The sequence below is a fragment of the Macaca thibetana genome, chromosome 5 (assembly GCF_024542745.1).
Source record: "Macaca thibetana thibetana isolate TM-01 chromosome 5, ASM2454274v1, whole genome shotgun sequence".
Lineage (NCBI taxonomy): Eukaryota > Metazoa > Chordata > Mammalia > Primates > Cercopithecidae > Macaca > Macaca thibetana.
In genome coordinates this window covers 120,551,880-120,560,660 of record NC_065582.1, presented here as the reverse complement: position 1 = coordinate 120,560,660, position 8,781 = coordinate 120,551,880, and positions in this window count along the sequence as shown.

Here is an 8,781-nt window from a genome sequence, read left to right as displayed (position 1 = left end):
AAAAAAGTTGCTTAGCTTTGAATCTTGGCCAGAGTAAGTCCAGTGAGATTTAAGTGAGGTTTAAAGTCTGAAGCTCTCCTAGCAACCTCTGGGCCATTTTGTTTTGCAGACCCAAGATCCTGCTGAGAACTTCTGCCTTGAGTGTTCATGAAGTTAAGATTCATCACATTGATTTTGGTGGTTCAATCTGGAGACAAAATGTGTGTATGTGTGAGTAGGGACCATGGGGCATTTGCACCTGTATATCTCTTGGCTCCCCTAATACTTGCCTACACTCTCTCTCTTGCTGCTTTGCATTCTTTATTTATTTTTACATTTTTAATTGATATATAATAGTTTCTACATATTTTGGGAGTACATGTGCTATTTTGATACATGTGTACAGTGTATAATTATCATATACTTTTTTTTTTTATTTTTTTTGAGACGGAGTCTCACTCTGTCTCCCAGGCTGGAGTGCAGTGGCCAGATCTCAGCTCACTGCAAGCTCCACCTCCCGGGTTTACACCATTCTCCTGCCTCAGCCTCCCGAGTAGCTGGGACTACAGGCGCCCGCCATCTCGCCCGGCTAGCTTTTTGTATTTTTTAGTAGAGACGGGGTTTCACCGTGTTAGTCAGGATGGTCTCGATCTCCTGACTTCGTGATCTGCCCGTCTCGGCCTCCCAAAGTGCTGGGATTACAGGCTTGAGCCACCGCGCCCGGCCATATACTTGTATATAAAAGCTTTATGTGAGTACTCTTTGCGGAGTTTTATAAGTCCTTTCAAAAATTCAAACTTGTGAAGTATTTGTAAATTTTAATAGTTAAAGTGAAGCAATGATGTGCTGAATCTGGCTTGCAGCAATGTACAAGAATTGAGTGTTAAAACTTCAAGAATCATATAAGCTAGTAGTGAAACAGCAATAGTTAAAAATTAAAGGTAGTAAATACTCAAAATGCATGATGTCTTCATTATTTTAAATTTTGTTAGTATTCATGGTCTTGAGATTATTTGCATATGTTGTATCTATATGCTGGCGATATATAATAGAATGCTACTGCTCATCCTTGCCTAAATCCATAGTGATGTCATGTATATAGCTTGAAATTGGCCATGGTGTATTTATACTGTGGAAATTGGCAAATGTTTTTAATTAGCTCCCTCCCACCGGTATCAAGACCTTGTTGTTAGACACTAACCCCACACCACTGAATGTAATTATTTCTCATTTATGTTTTTGAAAGAAATTTTCACTAGATGATGCAACTGGGGCACAATTTCTGTTTGATGACATTACAAACGAGCTTTTGGCCACTGTGCCAGATATGTTGTTAAATGCCCTAAGTATTGCCTGCCACTGATGGTGGTAAGTAAAGTCTCTTACTGGTTTTTATTTTTCATAATTTCAATGCAAGAGAAAGTTTCAGAAGAATCTGTTTTTGAAACATTTCATGATGATATGTGTTAAGGGCATTTCAGACTTACAGTTTATAGTGATTAATGGGTTTCAAAATAACCCAATTATATTAGAATATGTTGTTGTCCTGCATAATTATTATACTTTATTGTGAAAATTAAATAATTATATTACACTTTATTTTTAAAAATTATTTTATTTTACTTTATTTTATTTTTTGAGATGGAGTTTTGCTTTTCTTGACCAGGCTGGAGTGCAATGGTTTAATCTCAGCTCATTGCAACCTCCACCTCCCAGGTTCAAGTGATTTTCCTGTCTCAGCCTCTTGAGTAGCTGGGATTACAGGCCAACATGCTCGGCTAATTTTATATTTTTAGTAGAGACGGGGTTCACTATGATGGCCAGGCTGGTCTTGAACGCCTGACCTCAGGTGATCCACCTGCCTTGGCTTCCCAAAGTGCTGGGATTACAGGCGTGAGTGAGCCACTGCACTTGACCAATATATTATACTTTCTTGTGTTGTTGCCTTAAAAATTAATTAACTTCATTTAAAATTTGTCACAATAGACACTCATGGTTGTAAAAACAAAACTTTATTTTCACTAAATATAGGAATACATGTTATACAAGAATCCATTAAATAACCACCTCAGGTTTTATAAATTTAGATTTATGCTCTTTAAGTCAGATTTATCTCATCTGCTAAAGACAACATTCAATGAGACAGAAATCACTAACCAGAGTAATGAGAGAGCATTCCCACATTACCTTTCTCAGGCATTTGATTAAAAAAGAGAAGATTTTAAAAAATCAAACCAAGCCATCATCAGAGAAGGTAACTTAAGAGCCAGAGAGGTGCTATGCTGTAAATTAATCTGGCATTTTTTTAAAAAAGAAAATGTGGCATGCCATCTGAATCGTTAGTCCTCCTACCTATCTTTAATGTACTATAATGGCATTCTTCAAGAACAATCATCTTAATGATCATGGAGAATTAGTCTGGCAGCACTTCTATCTCCTGCTTAAAATCCTATTCCTCCCCTTACCTCCCTGTCTTACCGCGCTTAGAAAATAAAACCCATATTCTTTATTATGACTTGCAAATCCATAAAAAGCTTGACTTACTCTTCCTATTCATTATTTAAAACACAATTCAGGTGTAACTCCCACCAGGCAGCCTTTCCTTACATCCCCAGGATGGTGGCTTCAGGTTGCCCCAGGCTTACACCTGTCACTACACTTTCCACAGATGTAAAAATTACGCATCTGAATCTCCTACTAGACTGTGAGCCCCTCAAGAGCTCTTTCTCATCTCTGTGGTCCTGGACTGGTGGCTAGCTTCATGGAGGTAGTCATGGTGTCCAGCTGAACAAAAATGAGATGCACTATCAGGATCTGGCTGCTACATGCTTCTTTTTCATGTCCCATCATGTCCTTGCATGTTGCCTATGTTTCAACCCCTCAGTTGGGATTTATAGAACATGCTGTTATGTGTCTTTCCAAGTGGTGTACTCCAAGTCTGGGAAGCCCTTCTCTGACATTTTTTTTCTTGATATATTCTTACTATGCTTTAAAAACTAGTTCACATTTTTTGTGAGACTTTTTATCCACTGTATTCTCATAGATTGTGCCTATTGCTTTAAGACACCATCTCAGTCTGGAAAGTTTCACGAAGTCAACAAATACAGTTCATTTTTAGTTTATATTAATTTTGTCCTGACATCCCCAAAAGCTAAATTTTATTGCTAATTCTATCTTTTTTCCCTACTCAGATCCATATACAAGATATGCTTTTATTTCAATTCAATAAGTATTCTAATTGTTTTTTAATTACATATGAAATATATGAATACATTATGTTTGTGAAGAAAATGAACCCATTATAGATCAGGCTAATATTTTTCCACTCATCATTTCCAATTCTGGTCTCTTTCCTTCTCTGAGGTAATTCTTATTTTGTGAATCCTTCCAGATATTTTTGGATATTTATTTATGTCTTTATAAACATGTACATGAATTTAAATACATTTATTAGCACCCATTAAAAATGTGCAATTTTATTTAGTGTTTCTTTTCTTTTTCGTGGTATTATATTGAATTACCATATTCACTTAGTAAAACAACTCTTGACTAAATAATTCCATTTCCTATAAAGAATTTCTAAACCAGAACTATTTCTTACTCTAAAACCTCCCTCCCTCTGTAAATCAGTTTCTGCAAAAGTATATGCAGAGCCTCATTGAGAATTTTTGGATTAAGCATGTTTCAAATGAGTAACGCTGTGGCAGAATAATTGTATCAAATAAAGACAATTTGCATTTAAGTTATTTGTCAAAGACATCTCTGTTAGATAGTTGGTTTTTCTGGGGAGGAGCTCTATGCCATGAAAGGATGGATGGAACTTGAGTCAGAACACAGACTCACCAATCTGTGGTGGTATTTTGAGGGTGGACCTCTCAGAAGACCAATCCAAGTAATATCTATTTTTTTTTTCTAAATATCCAACTCAAAGGGGATTTACATTTCTTCCTTTAAATCACAGATCCATAGCTGTCATCACACTTGTTAAACAAGTTTCCTTTTATTTGTTTTTTGCTGTTTTACCCAGCCCTCAAAATCTCAACTGTCATTGTGGTTAGCACATTTACCAGAGAAGAACTGATCACTGTTCGGAGCTGCACGCCCCGGCCATAGCGAATAATAATTAAGGATTAAACACCTGAGCTATATTCATTTCCACCCCATACCTTCTCCCTAGATTTACCTTCTTCCCTGTATTAATACCGCCATTAAAAGATGGCGCTCTTCCTATTTCTTCTTCATTCATTTTTCCCGCGCCCGCGAAAATTACTACCTGACAGCGCAGGCGCAACATGACGTCCGACAGGAGAAACCGAAACCTATCTGACCGCGCCCTCCGCAATGAGGTCATTCCCGCCTTAGCCCAACCCCTTCCCCTCCAAATGTATATAAGGCATTGCATTACCGCCGTTAAACGAGACTTGATCAGAGCACTGTCTTGTCTCCGTTTCTGGTGTCTCTTGTTCCCCAAATTCCCACCCCCTCCTCCAGGGCCTACACTGACTATCCCGCGGGCTGGGATAGATCACGACAAAAGAAGCGCATAAGTTTTCTTTATTTACTTGAACAGCCATTATATCAGCACATTATGTATAGGTAAGTGGAGATTTGCTTGCTTAAAATTCTGACATCAATAGAATTAACACTATCTCCCCAATATGACCCCCATCCAAAGATTGCGGTAAAATAGCTGAGTTTGGGTAAGAAACTTGTAGTTTTTCCACAGCATTTTTGGTTTCCTGCATGGAGACAACCCTATCACACTTGTGTTTGCAATTTATAGTTTTTTTGTAATGATTTGAAGAGTGCTTTAGAAAAGTGATGTGCAGCTAAACCTCCTGTGAATGAAAAATAGTATGAATGTGTCACTATTGTAGAGAGCAGGTAGCAGAGGGAACATTTTCTTTTCTTATAAAACAAATGATAAATTGTTATTGATAGTGATGAGGATTAGGATTTCCTTGTATTTGTTTAATAACTTTTGCTTTCTAAAGGCTTTCATGAATAATATATTGAATCTCACAGTATCATTGCTTCATAAGTATTCTCTGTTGAAACATATGTAAATGCACATATTTTACTTGTTAAATATTCATGAACCAGAATCGTACAATTATGTATTTACACATGCATCTATTTTTAAAGTATCTAACGATAATTATCACAATAAGTGAACAGTGATCATTTATGGCAAAATTTTAAGAACATACTTTCAGCTCACAAGGAATTTTCATCTACATATATAAAATATAGCAAAATTAACTGAATTTAACTTATAACACTTAATGTTTGGATAACTGTGAAATATAAGTACATACCTTACACAAATAATTTTCTAAAATGTGTATTTTAAGTCAATATTTGAACCCTTTAAGATATGTGTGTATGTGTTTATATATATATATTCACAATATCAGTATTCATATGAAAATGTGATTTGACAGGGAACATTCATTGTGATAGAATATACTAAGAATTTTTCTTCAACTAAAGTAAAAAGGTTTTTGTTGTGTGACTATTTCTTTTTTATTAAGGATACTATTTTATTCATAACCCTGATGTTTTCTTATTACCAACACTTCTGATCTATCAATAAAAGAGTGATCAAACACATTTAAAAGTGGAAAAGAAACAGCATGATTGTTTTGTTTTGTTTTGCCTGCCAGGGAGTCATCACCTTTATGCTGAGTGGATATTGTTTCCTTTAAGGCACCTCCTCATTTTCTTTCATCGTGTTGACACTCGTGAGAAGTTCTAACCTAAAAGATTTCAAAAGATAAAGCCATTCTTTCGAATAAGTCCTTGTTACCTGGGAAAGGTTCAAGCTTTAATTCAGGGATTAGCTTCTCATAATGAGGCATTAATCTGATTACACAGCAGAACATGGAGGGATTTAGAAATATAGCTTACTTGCATGTACATTTGAGAAGATCTTAGTGAACTTTGTGCTTGCATGTGGGTGTCTGATGAATAGTTAAGAGAAAGAAAAAAAAATACCGGAAGTGGAAATAAAGAATTCAAAACCACATTTTATCAATTTCAAATTTTTTCTTAGAGTTAGTCCTATTAAATAGAATGAGGAACATCTCAGAAGAAGGCAATGTTTTAGATTTTTGCAAAGAAGTATTGAGAAGTTTACATCCAGGAGTTTTTTTTTTATGGCAAAATATAATTTATATTCTCTGTCCCCTCCGAGTAATTCCTTATGTGATTTTCCAGAAGAATTTGTTGTATGGACTACCAGAAATTGGTTAATAGCTGATATTCTTGCTGCTTGAGAAGTCTCTGCCATTTTTAGGCAGCTATTTAATCTAGTCACTGTCATGAAGTCTTTAGGTTACAAATTAAAGGTAGCTACAACCCAGAGAATCATTTGTGTTGTGACAAGAGATAATCAATATGGAAAAGGGAATAAGGAATGAAAATATTAAATCCTATAGCAATCTAATGACATAAAGTTGAAAATTAGGACGTCATTTCAGTTTTTCACCTTTAATCCACAGTGTCTGGGTGAATTCTAAAACATCTTATTTGATTACAATTTAATAAATTTAGGTTTTTTTGTTCTCATAGAATACAACTTCTGAAAACAAACTGTAGACATAAAACAAAAGATTTGCCCAAAATATATGCAAAGACCTGTTCTGAATTAAAAACTTAACAATAAAATGAGCCAAAATAAGAAATGTACAAATGTATCCTCAATTAAACAATGATTAAGGGAAAAAAGTAATTAGTAAGAGTTCACAGGAGACAGAAAAGTGATTAGAGAACCAACCAGTGAGTAAGGTAGTTTTGGTGGAGCTGAATGCTTATGAGATGAACTAAGTGTTGACACATCATTAAAAGATCAGTAATATTTTAAATTTGACAATGAGGAAAAAAAATGCTCATTATTTAAAGGCTTTTGAGAGATAGTAAAGAATAAGACTGTGACATTTAGGGAGGGTATAAAAAATTTGAGATAATTAGCCATCATTGGAATGAAAACAAATGTTTGCCTTGGAAAAAGAAATACTAATTTTGTCTAATTTTTAATATAATAAGCCATCTGACACACTGATACAGTTTCACAGCCTTGATTCTCTCTTGTTTAGATAACTTCTAAATTTATACTTCCAAGTGTCAGTCCTCATTTAACTAAGAGTCTGACATCTCCAATTGTTTCCTGAAAATTTCAATGCTCCTCAAACTCAAAATATGAAAAATTTACAATTTTTTCTCCCCAAATTATCTCTTCTAGATTTCATTTCATTCTCCCCTTCCTCTTGAGGGAAATTTGTTCATTAACATATCCTTATCCATTATCCATATAGTAAACTAATTACCAAGTTCTTGCATATATTTTACTCCTGTAAACTTTTTTGAATTCCTACTTTCTTTCTAATTATCATCACGCAGAATCCCATCACTCCAGTCCCATGGAATAGAATAGCTTTCTTTGTTGATTTTCTTTTACTTTCTTCCTCCTTTCCACTATTATCACGCATATTACCTGCAATTTCATCTTCCTAAGCACTACAAGCCCTCGTGTTAGTTATTCCACAAGATAAAGTCGAAACTCTTTTGACTAGCTCTGAAGGCTTTACATAACTTGGGTCCCTCTGATCTTTCCTCCAAAATGTAGTTGCCCTTGATCTCCCTTGCCTTTATTCATTCACTTATTCAACCTTTAATGCTAGGCACTGTGCAATATCCTGGATACAAAAAAAAACCAAATAATGATATGGTCCCAGATCACAACATGCTTAAAACTAACGGTAAAAAGACTGAAATGTAAACACAAAAAAATACTATGAATGTAGGACATAATATGGTTGACCACAGAAGACGACAATGAAAAGGATATGACAGAGTTTTGTGATAAAGTTTGAGTGCAAGCTCACAGGGTAGACTTGAGGTGAACATTTTAGGTGAAAGAACAGAGTGCAAGGGCATAGAGACAAGAGTCTTATGTGTCCATAGAGCTGTAAATGGTTTGAAATGTCTAGAACATAGGTTATTTGTTGGAGAGTGAGAAGAGATAGTGGAGGGGTTGGCCTAAGACAGGGACACATGCAGTTTATTTATAGAAACTTAAAGAAAAGAGAGTTTGGGGCACAGATGAAGAGAAGTTCAGAAATATGATGGAATTGTAAAAATTCTTTAGTGATGTCTTCCATTTTCTCAGTGGAATACTACAGTTATCAACTAGGAGTGAGGATGAGTCAGATGGTGCTGGAAGTTTGAGGAGAAAACTGATATGAAATCATTTTCTAGAAAAATGATAAAACATCAGTAGAGGATGGATTTCAAAAAAGATCTTATATTCCTGAAAGCATCAACCCAATTTATTTTTTCTATGATCCAATGTATCATACACAGTGCACTCAGATGCTACTTTTAATCTGAAAATATATCTGAAAAAAAGCTGACAACATGCCTTCGTAGATTAAAGTCTTTCTATATTTTACCATAAAGATAGTGCATAGTGTAGTGAGAATCTGCATCACCAGGATTATTAAAGTGCAAATTTCCAGGCCCTACTAGGAATTCTATTTCACTTGATCTGGAATAAGATTCCACAATCTGCAGTTTAATCACCTTGGGTGATTCTGATTAAGGCCACTCTCCAATTGCACTTGAAAGAGTCTCAATACAGAAGTCAAAATCTTAACACCCTTGTGTAGTATCAAGGGTAATTCTTGCTCCTACTTCTCTGTTCGTGTCAGGCAGAGTTTTCTAGGAAAACAGAACCAATAGAAGATACAGATATAGAAACACACATATATACAAACATACACACACAGGTTTATTTTAAGG